Genomic DNA, 15,583 nt, shown 5'->3' with positions numbered 1-15,583 from the left:
GACTTAGGAGAAGCACCCAGCCCAAGTGAGGATCTCCTCTCACTATTAATTTTAGCAACTACCTGCACTAAGTAGTTGTCCATGATGTTTTTTACCGGGGAAAGTTTTTTGCTAGGCATAGCACACTAATAAGACAGAAAACAGAACCCTCCCCGAAACACAATATAAATACGCTGGAAGTGTGTACCTCAGTCTCTCCAATCGGGTTGGGCACAGAGCAATGAAAAGCAATGCCTAATAGTGTCCAAGATCCTCCTCGAGCAATGGAACAGTCTCACCTGTAAAAACAAGCAGAGTAACTTGCCCAGCCCAGTCTCTGCCTGTCTCGGACTGTCTTAGACTGTCCGCCCTTAGTCCGGGCTTCGACGGCGCGTTCCGCGCGCGTCCTCGTGGGCCGAGGGCCCTGCCGGTGCTTTATGCGCCTCCTGGCGCGCTGTTTGCAGGCGTCGTCACAGTGCCCCTAAGGATGCTGGGGGATGTGGTCCGGCTGGCGGAGCCAAGCCCGGCCGGTCGGTTGCTGGTGTTGTAATGGCGGAGCCAAGCCCGTCTGCAGAGGAGGAAGGTCAGGAACCTCGGGTAGGGCAGCAAGCGTTGAACAAAAGAAAACAAGGGACTCAGCCCCTGCCGGTGCTTTATGCACCTCCTGGCGCGCTGTTTGCAGGCGTCGTCACAGTGCCCCTAAGGATGCTGGGGGATGTGGTCCGGCTGGCGGAGCCAAGCCCGGCCGGTTGGTTGCTGGTGTTGTAATGGCGGAGCCAAGCCCGTCTGCAGAGGAGGAAGGTCAGGAACCTCGGGTAGGGCAGCAAGCGTTGAACAAAAGAAAACAAGGGACTCAGCCCCTGCCGGTGCTTTATGCGCCTCCTGGCGCGCTGTTTGCAGGCGTCGTCACAGTGCCCCTAAGGATGCTGGGGGATGTGGTCCGGCCGGCGGAGCCAAGCCCGGCCGGTCGGTTGCTGGTGTTGTAATGGCGAGCCAAGCCCGGCCGCAGAGGAGGAAGGTCAGGAACCTCGGGTAGGGCAGCAAGCGTTGAACAAAAGAAAACAAGGGACTCAGCCCCTGCCGGTGCTTTATGCACCTCCTGGCGCGCTGTTTGCAGGCGTCGTCACAGTGCCCCTAAGGATGCTGGGGGATATGGTCCGGCCTGCGGAGCCAAGCCCGGCCAGTCGGTTGCTGGTGTTGTAATGGCGGAGCCAAGCCCGGCCGCAGAGGAGGAAGGTCAGGAACCTCGGGTAGGGCAGCAAGCGTTGAACAAAAGAAAACAAGGGACTCAGCCCCTGCCGGTGCTTTATGCGCCTCCTGGTGCGCTGTTTGCAGGCGTCGTCACAGTGCCCCTAAGGATGCTGGGGGATGTGGTCCGGCCGGCGGAGCCAAGCCCGGCCGGTCGGTTGCTGGTGTTGTAATGGCGGAGCCAAGCCCGGCTGCAGAGGAGGGAGGTCAGGAACCTCGGGTAGGGCAGCAAGCGTTGAACAAAAGAAAAGTCACAAGACCCCATGGAAGGACAGAAAGTTTGCTGTTCAAAGGTCCGCAACAGTGAAAGCTTCGAGTTTCAAAATAAAACTTGTTAAAGTTCATGAATTACCTATTGAAAGTCCATTGAAGTCAAATGAACCACACAAATTGGCTTTGAGATACACTGTAGGACAAAGCACGCGACTAATACCAAATGAGTGAGGTATGTGTATCTGAAAAGAACATCATCCTCTAATGAATCGAAGGGAAATGTTGTGGAGTATGCATCATGTTGTGCAATATGCATCATTTCATAGCTGCCAGGTTTCTTTGTTCCGTACGTGACTGGTTATACCAGTGCCGTTTTTTTCTTAGAATTCTGGACGTTTTAGACCCATATGAAAACTAGGCTATTAATCTCAGAATTTTAAGAACGGAAACAGCACTGACCCAACTAGTAATGCACGGACTTAGTAAACTTTGAAGCTGTGCTTCTTGTGGCAGAACCATTCTGCACAGCCGGGTTACACAGGAAAATGATGAACACTGGCTGAGCAGGAACTGAAAAGCTGCACACACCATGTTATTGAGCCTGCCTCACTCTGTGTCAGCAGCAGCCCTTCAATTTACTCTAAAGCAGAAGAGCGCTCCAAGACAGAGAGAGTGTGCATGCCCTCTGAGCAGAGCAGCGTCCTGTCTGCACAGACACCGGGGCACCCCTTTTAATACATTATTTGAGTCTTTCCATGAAAATGCGCTCTTGGCAGCCTCTATACTCTAGAGCTGCTTCTTTAACTTGCAGGTATGGTTCTGAATCTAACACAGCACTGGTCTTCCTTCCTGTTGACCCTAAACATGAAAACACACCGTAGGTAAGACATTTTTTTTTAAAGTTTGAGCTTATCGAAAGATAATGAATCAAAGACAGAAAATGAAGAAACAATCAAAAATTACAACAAAGCAAAAACATCTAATGTGAATAAGGACATAATACAAATTTCATGAAACAGCAAGAATAAATACAAGGCAAAATAATACTGTAAGGAAAGAACACTGTAAGTAAAATAAGTAAAATAATTGAAATAATATGAAATGTACATTCAATAGGAGTATTAAAAGGCAGTAATCATGGTGGTTTCCAAACCTCAGCCTTTTCAATATTGGAAGAGGGTGTCGAGGTAGCAACTAGGGATAAGTAAGTGGTTAGAGGGAGCCATAAAAGATCACGTTTAATTGCTAGGGAAACGGGAGTAACAAAGTTAGTGTCAAGTCTGTGGTGGAAGCAAACCGCATTCCACCAAGCACAAAAAGAAACTTCAGTAGCTTGTTTCCAATTGGAGGTGATGAGATGAAAAGCAATAGCTACCAAAAGGTCTAATAAAGCGTGTTGGTGTGAGGAGTGAGAGAAAATAGGGGAGAGGGAACCTAGAAAAATATTTACACTGGAGAAGGGGAATTGGAATTTAAAAATCTTGCTGGAGTTGAGACCATACCAGATTCCAAAAACAGGAAATGGACGGACAATCAAACAACATATGTTTCAAATCTGCAGAAGGGTAAGGACAGGACCAGCAAGTGAAAGGGGTATCCGAGGAAAAAGTCGCTAAAACAAATGGGGTAAATAAAGTGCAATTCTAAATGAAATACAACGTTTGGGTAGTGTTAGCAGCTCTAGAGGTTTTATGTAATTTCATCCAAATCTTGTCCCAAAGAGGAACGGACCAATCCTGCATGAAATCGTTTTCCCAAGCCAACTCAACCTTCGATTTGGCTCTATTCCCTCAAATAATGACATTTTTTATAAAGAAAGGAGGCAGATGGAAGATTATCCAATGCAGAAGAAATGGAACGAAGAGGACTGGGAATGTCATTAGTAGGGGGGAGTGATTGAAGATACTGAGCAAGAGCAGGACAGAGTGAATTATATTGAGAGCGAGAAGAGGAGGGAAGAGAAAAACGTGTTTGTAAATCAGCAAAAGAAAGAGGGAGATTAGAAGAGAGAAGTTGGGAAATCCATTTTAAACCACGAGAAGGCCAAAAAATGGATCGGTTATGAACCTGTATAAGTGTATTATGCCAAAGGGGTTGTAGATGAGTAGAGATAGCAGATGGATACGAGGAGGATAAATAGGGAATAAGAAGTTTACGAGAGTGAGAGATGATGGGATTACGCACTGAGGTTACGTTTGACCTAAAGGCCAGGATTTCATGGAAATGAAAGGGAGTAAGGAAGGAAGATTCCATTTGAAGCCATAAGGGAGGATAGAAGGGAAGGTCAGAAGAAAGCCACTTAGCAGCTTGTTTCTAAGAGAAAGCTCTGTGATAAGACTGAAAGTCAGGAAATTTAAGTCCTCCAATAGATTTCTCCTTCTTCAAGGTAGCAATAGCAATACGAGAACGCTTACCCTTCCACAGAACTTTGAGAAGAATGGAGTCTATTGTTTTAAAATAATGAATATGAACAGGGATCATAGATATGGTATATAATATAATTGGCGCTAACATCATTTTAATGGAGTCGAGCCACCCCACCAAGGAAGAAAAGGAGGGTTCCAACGTGTAATGGCAGTGTTTAATTTTTTAGAAATGGATTCGAAATTAATTTTAAGAGTATCACATAAAAGAGGAGCGACCCAAATCCCCAAATATTTGATTTTCGACGGTTGCCACGAAAAACCAGTGTGCTAAAAAAGATGTTTTTGACAGAGAGAATTCAAAGGTAGAATCTCACACTTATCGACATTAAGACGATATCCAGAAACTTTGGAGAACGAGGAGACCTGCTGTAAAACGAAAGGGAGTGAAGATTGGGGGTCAGAACAATTCAGAAGAATGTCATCGGCGTAGACCGTAAGCTTAACTTGTTGAGAACTGAATTGGAAGCCAGAGATATGGACATCATTTCTGATTTTAATGAGAAAAGGTTCTAACGCTAATACAAACAATAAAGGGGATAAAGGACAACCTTGTATCACTCCTCTCTGTAGTGGGAAGTAATCTGAAACCATACCATTTGCAAATACCGAAGCTTGAGGACTAGAATAGAGTAGGGAAATAAGGGAAATACATTTGGGAGGAAAACCTGTCCACTTAAGGGCTTGAAACATAAAATCCCAGCCTATCCTATCAAAAGCCTTCTCCGCATCTAGGGAAATGGCAGCTAAAGGGTGAGAAAGTAAGGGAGCTTTACTTAAGATATTAAAAAATACAAGCAGATTATCAGAGGAGAGACGACCCTTAACAAAACCGGACTGTTCAGGGCCAATTAAGTCAGGGAGAAGAGGTTCCATTCTAAGAGCCAAGATTTTAGCGAAGAATTTATAATCATTGTTTAGTAATGAAATAGGACTGTAGTTCTTGCATAAGGTGTGTCCTTATCTTTTTTAGGGATCAAACAAATTAATGCCTCCTGAAAGGACCCACCAGAGGAACCTGAAACAGAAAAAGACTGAAATAGAGTGAGTAATTTTGGGAAAAGAAGAGAGGCAAAGGAATTATAAAATGCAATAGTAAAACCATCGGGGCCTGGAGCCTTGCCATGTCTCAAAGATGAGACTGCATGGGAGAGTTCCTCAAGGGAAATATCAGAGTCTATAGAGTGAAAATCTACATGGGCAGAAGGAGGCGACGGAATATCCTGGAAATAAGAAAGAAGATCATCCGAGTCAGGACATGTTTCAGGGGTATATAATGTTTTATAGAAAGAAACAAACTCGTTTAGAATGTCTTCATCTTTTTTTTTTGATTTCAAGAAGATTTTATTGAGATAGATAATGATACAGATAATGAAAACCAAATGCAATCTAAGTGATACACTTTGACACAAGAGAGAAATACAAATATGTGCTTGACTTGGGAAGTAAATAAAATAGCTGTAAATAAAATTAAAAAGCAATCGATGATAGGTAGAGGATCTGATCAAGTATAGGCCTTTAGCAAACAATAAGCAAACGTATCACTTTCTGATTCGAGGATGGGGACAAGGGAGGAAACAGAAGAAAAGAAAGAAAATAGGAAAGAAGAGAAAAAGCAATAGAAAAGATGAAAGGGAAGAGAGGACAGGAAAGAAGAAATAAGAAGAAGAAGGATTCCCACAGGACTGACCCAATCTAGAACAAAAAAACAGACAACAATTAGACAGACAAATCAAAAGGGAACTGAGGGACCAACCCTTTCGAGGACAACTCCATATAATCGTCCAAGGCTGTCCAAACCCCTTTAGAAATGGAAGGCGAAAGGTGTGCTTGGTCAACCGAGGTGTGGGCACTGCGTAGAAAGGTTACCCACGCCCACCACGTATGATAAGAGATAGACGAAAAGGATTTCCATTCCATAAGAATGATTTTGACCGCTACAGTCAAGAGAAGATCTAGTAACTGTAATTCCAATGGGTCTAAAGGGAGAGGAGTAGGAGCAGCCAAGGGGCCTAATAAAACTAAAGGAAAGGAAAGTTGGATCTCAATGTTTAAAATAAGAGATAAATGTTTCTGAATGAGGTCCCAAAAAGGTTTAAGTAAGGAGCAGTGATAGAACATATGAGGAAAATCACCAGCCACCAAACCGCAACTCCAGCAGAGATCATCGTCCTTAAGGTTGAGCGAGTGAAGACGCACAGGCGTCCAATGTAGGAGATTGATCGAGAAAAACTTAGATTGCATTAGGGAAGGAGCTATTTTATTACGGAGAGCTAGTTTACCAATAGATTGCCAAGCTTCGGACGAAATATGATCCGTGATGTTGTGATCAAAATGGCGTGACCATTTTTGTTGCGCAACCGTCTGATCAGGAAGGGAAGCAGAGGACAGAAATTTATAGATTTTGGAGGCAACATGACCAGATTTGAGCCAAATGTGGAAAAGCGAGATGGTGGAGGAGGAGGGGTGAAGACGGACTTTAGAAACAGCTACCTTGATTTTAAGAAAGGTATAAAAGTCAAGATTTGTTAAAGAGTGTTTGTGAGCCAAGGTAGAGAAAGGTAGGGGATCACCAGAATCACTATGCAGATGCTGAACAAGAGAGATTCCTTTTTCTGCCCAGTATGACATGAGGGTGGGAGAAAAATTCAGCTTAATTTTGGAGTTTCGCCAAATAGATGACCTCCTAGTTTTATGTAGAGGAATTGCCACCTTCCTATCCAATTTCTTGACCGCAGCAATTGTATCAATAATGATAGAACGGGAAAACAGAATATGCAAAGTAGATGTAGTACAGAAAGAGGCAATAGGTAAAGGTGATGCTAATTCCTGTTCTATAAGCAACCAAGAGGGAACATGACGAGATGGAGGAGAGAACCAAAAAGCACCCTGAGAGGCCAAGAAGGCAGTCTGGTATTTCTCCCAATCAGGAAAGTTACAACCTCCTCACTGGTTTTACTGCCTCCTCACGAAACGTGGAGTGTGGCGTCCCTCAGGGCTCCTCCTTATCCCCCCTTTTGTTTAATTTATATATCTACCCCCTTATCTCTTCACTACAGCAGCTTGAGGTCACGGTGTTTAATTACGCCGATGACCTCCAGCTTATCTTTAATCTCTCTCACTCTGCCTCCTCTGTTCAAAACTTTCAAACCGTCATGTTATTCATCCAAGATTGGATGAACAGCAACCACCTCAAACTCAACCCTGACAAGACAGAGTTGGTCTTGACAGGAGGTGGTTGCAGTCCCTGGTCCCCTTCGTTCTGGCCCCCTTCACTTGGTGTCCCCCCCCTCCCGGTCCCTAAAGTTAAAACCCTTGGTATCTTTCTCAATCCCCAACTATCTGTAAACCCCCAGGTGAGCTCAGTGGTCTCCTCCTGCATCTTTTCCCTCCGGATAATTAGAAAGATATCCCGCTTCTTTTCCCTTCCGGCACTGAAAATAATTGTGATGGCAATGGTGCTCTCGCACCTCGATTATGGGAACATAATCTACAACGGCGCACCGGCCTATGCCATACACCGATTGCAGCTAGTGCAAAATCAGGCTGCCCGCCTGATCCATGGGCTGCCCAAATACCATCGAGCAACCCCACTGCTGAAATCATTGCACTGGCTACCTGTGAGGGAGCGGGCCTTATTTAAACTAGGTTGCCTCACCTTCCAGGCTAGAATGGGCACTGCCCCCCGAGTTTATGTGCTCGGCCATCAAACCTTACCTTCCGGGCAGAGAACTCCGCTCTACCCACATGGCACTCCTGGCCACCCCTCGCTTTAAGAAAAAGAAAGCAGGCAGGGCGAAATTTGCGATCCTCGCACCTGTCTTCTGGAACTCCCTCCCTATGACCCTTAGATCCGCAACTTCCTATTTGGAGTTTCGGAAGAATCTCAAAACCTTCCTCTTTTCCAGAGCTTTTGATGCCTAATCTGTCCCTGTTGTTGCTGTTGCTGGTAATAGCTCCTTCAGCGCCATGAAACCGCTGGGTATAAGCGCGCTAAACAAATGCTTTTAAATTCAAATTCAATTCCCATATCACAAGGTCGGAGCAGATATTTATATGCTAATCGAGCTCGTTTGTCATTCCACAGAAATTTAGAAGTCAGACCATCAATTTCTCGAAAAAAGGAATCGGATAATTTAAGCGGAAGCATGGAGGAAACAAAATTAATAATCGGCGTGATCATCATTTTTAGAGTTTGTAAGCGACCCCACCATGAGATATGTTTCGGGGACCATGTATCTAGAAGACGACGCACTTTGAAGAGAGTCTGGGATTCATTATAAGCAACGGTGGCATGAAGAGTAGAACAAAAGTAAATTCCCAGGTACTTCAGATGTGTAGATTGCCACTTAAAGCCAGCCGAGCCCATATGAGCAGGAAAACAATAGGCATTCAGAGGGAACATCTCTGTCTTATCCTTATTTAGGGTATAACCCGAGACCGTTGAAAACAAGGAGATGGTGTCAGAAATAGCAGGGATGGCCAAGGCTATATCATCCGAGAAAATAACATCATCCGCGTATGCGGCAGTTTTAAGACAGTGAGAACCAAAAGAAAAACCTTTAATATTAGGGTGTAGGTCAATCAAACGAAGAAGAGGATCAATAGATAATAAAAATAAAAGTGGGGATAAGGGACAGCCCTGTCTCGTGCCCTGGCGAAGATTAAAAAACGACGACGTAGCACCATTGACTCTAATGTTAGCTTTAGGTTGGGAATATAAAGACATTACCATATTAATGAAAGAGTCTCCAAGGTTATGCGTGCATAAGACAGCTCGAAGGAATGGCCAAGAGACCTTGTTGAAGGCCTTTTCCGCATCAAGGGCCAAGGCCGCGGCAGGAAGTTGAGACCGCTTGGCAGCACCGATAATATGACAGAAAGTGCGTATATTGTCCCTTGCAAGACGACCTTTTACAAAACCAGTTTGGGAAGGATGTACAAGATGGGGAATAAAGGATTCTAATCGTTTTGCCAAAATTTTAGCAAAAATCTTTGCTTCCATGTTAAGGAGAGAAATAGGTCGGAAGTTTTTAGGATCCGAATGATCTTTCCCCTCTTTCGGGAGCACAACTATGGTGGCTTCAGCAGCCGTACCAGAGACAGATCCATCCTTAACAAAAGAGTCAAAGACAGATTGCAACTTAGGGACAAGCGAAGGGAGAAAAGTTTTATAAAATAATATTGGATAGCCATCAGGGCCAGGAGCTTTACCAGAACGAGTAGCCTTAATCGCAGACACTATTTCTTCGGGGGAAATAGGTTTATTTAGAAAAGAGCGATCCTCCTCAGAGACCGACTGAATCGGAACCGATTTTAAAAAATCTTGACATTGGTCAAAAGAAGATTGGTTAGAAGGCGTATATAATTTATTATAAAAGTCGCGAAAAACTTCAAGTATTTCCCCTGTTTGGAATTTTTTAGAGCCGGTGTGGTCCGTAATAGAAGAGATTTGCGAGGACTTAAAAGAGAAATCTTGAAATTTTAAAGTAGCAGCCAGCAGTTTCCCAGCCCGATTCTTTAACAGCAACTTCTTGGACTTTTGTGCTTGGACACCAATATGAGCCCTTTTAGTAACAATGGTATTATATTTGTATTTTAGTAGTTTGATTTGTTGTAAGCAAGTCGGATCTTTAGAATGTCGAAAGGAAGCTTCCAGAGTTTTGATTTCCGATGACAAATCTGTAAGTTCTTTCTTAATAGCTGAATTACGTTTGGACATACATTTAATGACCTGACCCCGGAAAGTGCATTTAAAGGAGTCCCATAGAACGATTGGGGAAGAGACAGAACCCTCGTTTTCACGGAAAAAAGTATCTAAGCCGTAGAAAATTCATCAACCTGAGAAGGGTCATGCAACACTTCAGTATTTAATCTCCATGAACGAGCGCGTGGTTTAGGGGCAAAGGATGATAGTGTAAAACTGACCGCAGCATGATCAGAGATCAGAATAGGGTGTATAAGCGGAGAGGAAGAAGATGAAACAAGAGAAGAGTGAACTAGGAGATAGTGAATACGAGAGAAGGAGGAATGAGGCGAGGAGAAGAAAGAAAAATCACTACCAGTGGGATTATGGAGACGCCAGATATCGTGAAGATGAGAGATGGAACACATGTTAAGCATTTGTTTGTGGGATTTAGGAGGGCGAAACTGAAACGAAGAATTCCTATCTAAGAGAGGGTCCATCGGTAAGTTAAAATCGCCACCAACAATGAGATTACCATCGTGTGGGGTGTCATTTAATTTTTTGGTAATGGATTTCCAAAAAGCTGGATCATCACTGTTCGGAGCATAGATATTCATAACATATAAATCATGTTGTCCATCCGACAATTTAGATAACAACCACCGACCCTCAGAATCATGATCAGAAGAGAGTATTGATAAACCAGAGTTCCTCGAGATTAAAGTAACAACCCCATTCCGTTTGCCAGAGGCATCAGAGCAAGAAACATCCGAAACCCATTCCTTCTTCAGAAACAACGCTTCTCTATTAGTGATTTTGGACTCTTGAAAAAGAACCAAATCTGCAGAGAGAGACTTACAGTAATCCAAAATTTTCGACCTCTTCACCGGGTGATTCAAACCCTTAACATTAAGGGATAACACATTTAAACCCGGCATGTAAAAAAAGAGGGGTAAAAAGAAGACGACACTGATAACAGAAAAATAACCAACGCCATAAATACAAGGGACCAACCATTAAACAAAAGAAACACTGAGGGAGCGTCCATGTGGGAGGACCAGGAAAAAAGAGGAGAGAAAAGATATGAAAAGATAATAGAAAGGAGAGAGAAAAGAAGCAGGAGGGGAGGCCTAAAAAAGACCAACATCATGCAAGGGAGAACGTGGAAAAGGCGAGCAAGGGACCCGTACTAGGAGCATGAGAGGTTAATAACAGTAGCCCAATACTGAAATATAGTAGTTGATAGCAGGAAAATCGGAACTGGTAACAAGGAACACATAGTACCGCCAGACATCAATATAATGCAAATAATAAAACTGAGAATGAGAAGATTACTACACTCCGGTGTAGAATAACAACATCCTAGCGAGAGAAATATCTATAATAAGCAACATTAGTAGAATAAATAATAACAAAATAATTATGTGAGATAAAGCCTGAACAGTAGATAAATGCGAAGCGAATAAAATACATATTCTAAAAGATAACAACATAAGTAAAGAACAAGCTATGACTGCATATGACAATATTATGAAGTTGAAATACAGAAGCAAGAGAATAGAGATGTATGAGAAAAGAACCTTTAGAAAGCAGCAAACTAGGTAGATAAAGAGAGAGAGAATAGAAATAAGAGATCATATAAAGCAAATATCAAAACTGATAATGAAGAGATTACTATACCCAAATGTAACATATCAACACCTAGCGAGAGAGATATGTGTAATAAGCAATACTAGTAGAATACGTAATAACACACTAATTATATGAGGTAAATTCTAAACAGTAGATAAATGCAAGGCAGATAATATGCATATTTTAAAAGATAACAACACAATTAAAGAACAAGCTATACCTATATATGACAAGAGTGTGAAACTGAGTCACAGAAGGCAGAAAGTAGAGATGTAAGGGAAAAGAAATGTAGGAAAATAGGAGAGTAGGCATATAAAGATAGATAGAAAAATATCTGTAATAGAAAAAGGAATGTAAGTGTGAAGAAAGAAGCAGGACGAACAGAGAAGGACGACAGATAAGAAATAAAAGAGCTAAAATGTGGATAGGAAGCTCTGAAAAGAGGAGAAAAAGGAAGCAAAACAAAAGGCATGATAATAGAAGACAAAAAAGTGTTCTTGTAGAACAAAAACCATGAGTAAGATATACAAGTACAATGCAAGGAAGAAAGATAAAATCAAGATTAGTATGGATAGAAGAAGAACAGAATTAGCACGAACATTCCCAGAAAGAAAGACCGACATATAATCTCAACTGGAGAAAGAAAAGAAGGAAGCAGACAGAAAAAATATATCCAGAAACCAACAAGAAACAGTTCAGGTGCCCGAGGCACCAGGCGTCTGCGAAGTTGCCCTTTGGATCTCCATCTCTATCTCCAACTGGTTGTCCAAGAATGTAGCCAAATCTTCCGGCTCATCGAAGATTCGGGAGCGTCCTTTATGAGTGATGCGGAACTTTGAAGGACCAGAAAACGAAAAAGGAATGCCCATTTCAGAGAGACGTTTCCGAAGGTTCAGGAAGCCTTTCCTCCTTATAACCGTGTCTCTGGCAAAGTCTTGGGAAATGGAGATGCGATGACCATCCCAGATGACTTGTTTAGCTTTTCGCATATGAGAGAGAATCAACTCAGTATGCTGATGCCGCAGAGGTTTAAAAATGATTGCTCTTGGCTGGGTTGCTGCTTTAGGTCGGAACGTTGGAACACGGTGTGCTCTTTCTATCTCAAACTCTCTGTGGAATGAGATTTGTAATGTGTCCGGAATCCAATGAGATAAGAACTCTATCATAGAGGAAGATGATTTCTCTGAATCTTCCGGTAGCCCAAAAATACGTAGGTTAGATCTACGATTACGGTCCTCCTGCTCAGTGAGATCTCTGCGCAATGCCGCCATTGAGCGCTCCAAGTGGTTAAGGGATCTGGACTGTTTTTGTATACCATCCTCTGCACAACTGATTCGTGATTCTGTAGCATATACACGAAGAGAAAGGGCTTTAAAGTCATTTCTGATAGCAGACACCTCCACTTGTAATAAGTCTGTGTTAGTTTTTGTTGACTGCGCAATATCATGCACTTCATTAAGGCGCGCTAATATCGTGTCCAATGTGGGAGCAGTGTCTGACTGAGGAGACTCGGGCGTCGGAGAGTCTGACTTAAGCCTTTTCAACGACGTGCCAACATCTTTTGAGTCTTTGGTGGTCGAAGATCGATTCATAATTGCAGTGCTGAAGGAGTAGACTCCAAGAATACCACTTGAGGGAAAAAGGAATACAGAAGCTGCGCAGAATGTCTCACAAAAATAGATATAGCAACCTGAGTTCAGTGTGCGCTAAGATAGTACTATCAGCGAAAGTATGTGTAGAGCAGGGGAGCACAGTAATGAGTTCGTAGGAAAAAATACCGCCACCTCTATGAGAAAAGCGCTCTGAGAAAAAACAGCGCGTGAGCAGCCTAAAACCCAGCCAAGCAACAATAAAATCACATAAAAAAGGAAAAAATGTTACCAGTAGTAGGCCTCATGGAAGAAACGCACTAGTCAGTCAAGTGACACTGCAAAATTGTATCCAAAGCGGCGCATCTGAAGTAAAATGACAGGAACGTCAAGAGCGGGAAAATGGCGGCCGCTCGTGAGGAATGCGAGCGCCTTTGAAGCGTGAGGCAGAAATCATGCAGCCGGTGACCAAAACATCAGGAAAACAGCATCAATCAGCTCTCTGCATGTTCCGCTGATGAGGGTTGCTTTTTCCGCAAACAAAGGCAGCAAGAAACGGAGAAATTTGCTCGACGGGACAAACTCGCCTCGGAGCTCAAGCGCAACACGCCATGCTGAAGCGGCGCGCAAGCCACGCCGCCCTATATATATATCTTTTCGAATGTCTTCATCTTTAAACAGAGACGAACTATTGGTACTCTGAATAGACTCAATCTTCTGCCTGTCCTTCCGTATCTTGAGGTAATTAGCCAACAACTTCCCCATTTTATTTTGACCACCATAATAACGAGAATTACATTTCAATAAAGAATTTGAAGCAGCGGTAGTAGTACATTTATTGAAAGCAAATTTCGTATCTATGAGTTCTTTAAGGGACGCTTCGGTGTTGGATTGATACTAGGTATATTCAAGTTTTTTAATGGTATCCAAAAGCTGAGTAGATTTAGCTTGAGCTTGTTTCTTCTTCTGGAATACAAAATTAATAATAAAACCTCTAGCAGCCGCTTTAAAAGAGTCCCAAATCGTCACAAAAGGGGAATCAGGGAGTTGATTGAGTTCAAAAAATTCAGTAGCAAAAGTAGTGAAGTTAGTACAAAAGGAAGGGTCAAGGAGAAGAGAATTATTAAATCTCCAACGCCCAGAATGAGGGGAAAAGGGAATGAGATCAATATCAACAAAAACGGGGGGGTGATCTGAAATTAAAATGGAGCCAACATCTGAGTGAAGAGCGAGTTGGGCTAGGGATTTACTCAAAAATAAATAATCAATGCGGGATTGGGAATGGTGAGTGGGAGAATAAAAACTGTATTCTTTGAGGTCAGGATTACACAATCGCCAAATATCAACAAAAGCATTGTTGTGTATAGAAGCAGAGAATTGGGAATGCATTTTAGAGGCGGAAAACTTGACTTTAGAATGTCTATCTAAAATAGGATCTAAGATTTGATTGCAATCACCACCAAAAATAACATACTTTTCAGTAATCGTAGCTAATTTCTCTGATATGGCAAGCCAAAACAATTTATCAACAACAGTAGGAGCATTAACATTATATATAACCACAGGAATTTTATCTATAGTTAATTTAATGAGTACCCATCGACCTTCAACATCACATTCTTGAGAAATAAGAGAAACGTTTAACTTTTTATGACATAATAACAGAACTCAATGTTTCTTACCCAAAGCAGGTGAATGAAAAACATGACCCACCCAGCAACGTTTAAGTTTTAAAGCTTCAGTGTCAGAAAGGTGGGACTCTTGAAGTAGAGCTATATCCGCCCTGAGTCTAGCTAAATGGGATAGAACCCATTGCCTTTTAATAGGGTTATTCAACCCTTTAACGTTCCATGTAACAACCCAGAGCTTGAATCAGCAAAAATATGTAAGTGAGAGAAAAGAAAAGGAACGAGAAAGGTTAGAAGCAAAGAATGAAAAAAGATAAATAGGGAAAAAAGAGAAAGTATGTAGTTTTGTATGAGTAAAGAGAGAGTAAAAGAGAAAGAGAAAAGAAGAGAGGAAGAGAAAGAGAAACAGTAGACAGTGAATAACAAACAGAAACAATGAAGAACATACTTACAGATACAAACGGAATAGTGGGGTGATGACGCCGGGGGACGACGGTCTCAACAACGAGAGCAAAAATCCATCAGACACCCGAAAAAGGACAACATGGTACGTGACTAAAAGGTAACATCGAGATGGAGAGAAATAAGGGTAGACCTGCAAAATAGGGAAAGCAGAGACTTATTCGTCAAAAGAGACAAAATATATCTGTTGTTTAACATATGTAGATGAAGAAACACAACATATAGGCAAAGAGTGACAGAAAAAGGGGAAAAACACAGTGAAAACGCAACACGCCAAAAAAGAAGCAAATTAGCTAAACATGAAGCTTAATAATTCAAACAATTCTTGAGGTGTCCATAACTTCAGCCCTTGTCGGCGGAGAAACTCCAGCAGAGCGACGGGATCATCAAAAGTCGTAGTCTTGTCTTTGTAGGTAACCTTGAAAAGGCATTTGTGTGAGAGGAATGCTCTAACTGCCTCTCATGACAAAATGGTGGAATCTCAATTCATGAAGAAGAAATGGCGTTGTAAAAATAGCGTTGAAACAATGAACAGCATCTGAATTACAGGCACTTAGAAGGAAGAAGAGGGCATTGGCGATAATTCGGCCAAGAAATCGATATAAGAGTCATTTTGCATTGAAATAACGGGCAGCAGAGCCAGGAGCCAAAAACAAAATGGCGGCTGCGGTAAAATCGGGCCCATTTTCGGAAATTTCCAGGGCAAGCAAGCAAGCAGGAGGC

This window comes from Lissotriton vulgaris, chromosome 5, assembly GCF_964263255.1.
Source record: "Lissotriton vulgaris chromosome 5, aLisVul1.2, whole genome shotgun sequence".
Classification (NCBI taxonomy): Eukaryota; Metazoa; Chordata; class Amphibia; order Caudata; family Salamandridae; genus Lissotriton; species Lissotriton vulgaris.
This window is presented reverse-complemented; position numbering follows the sequence as displayed.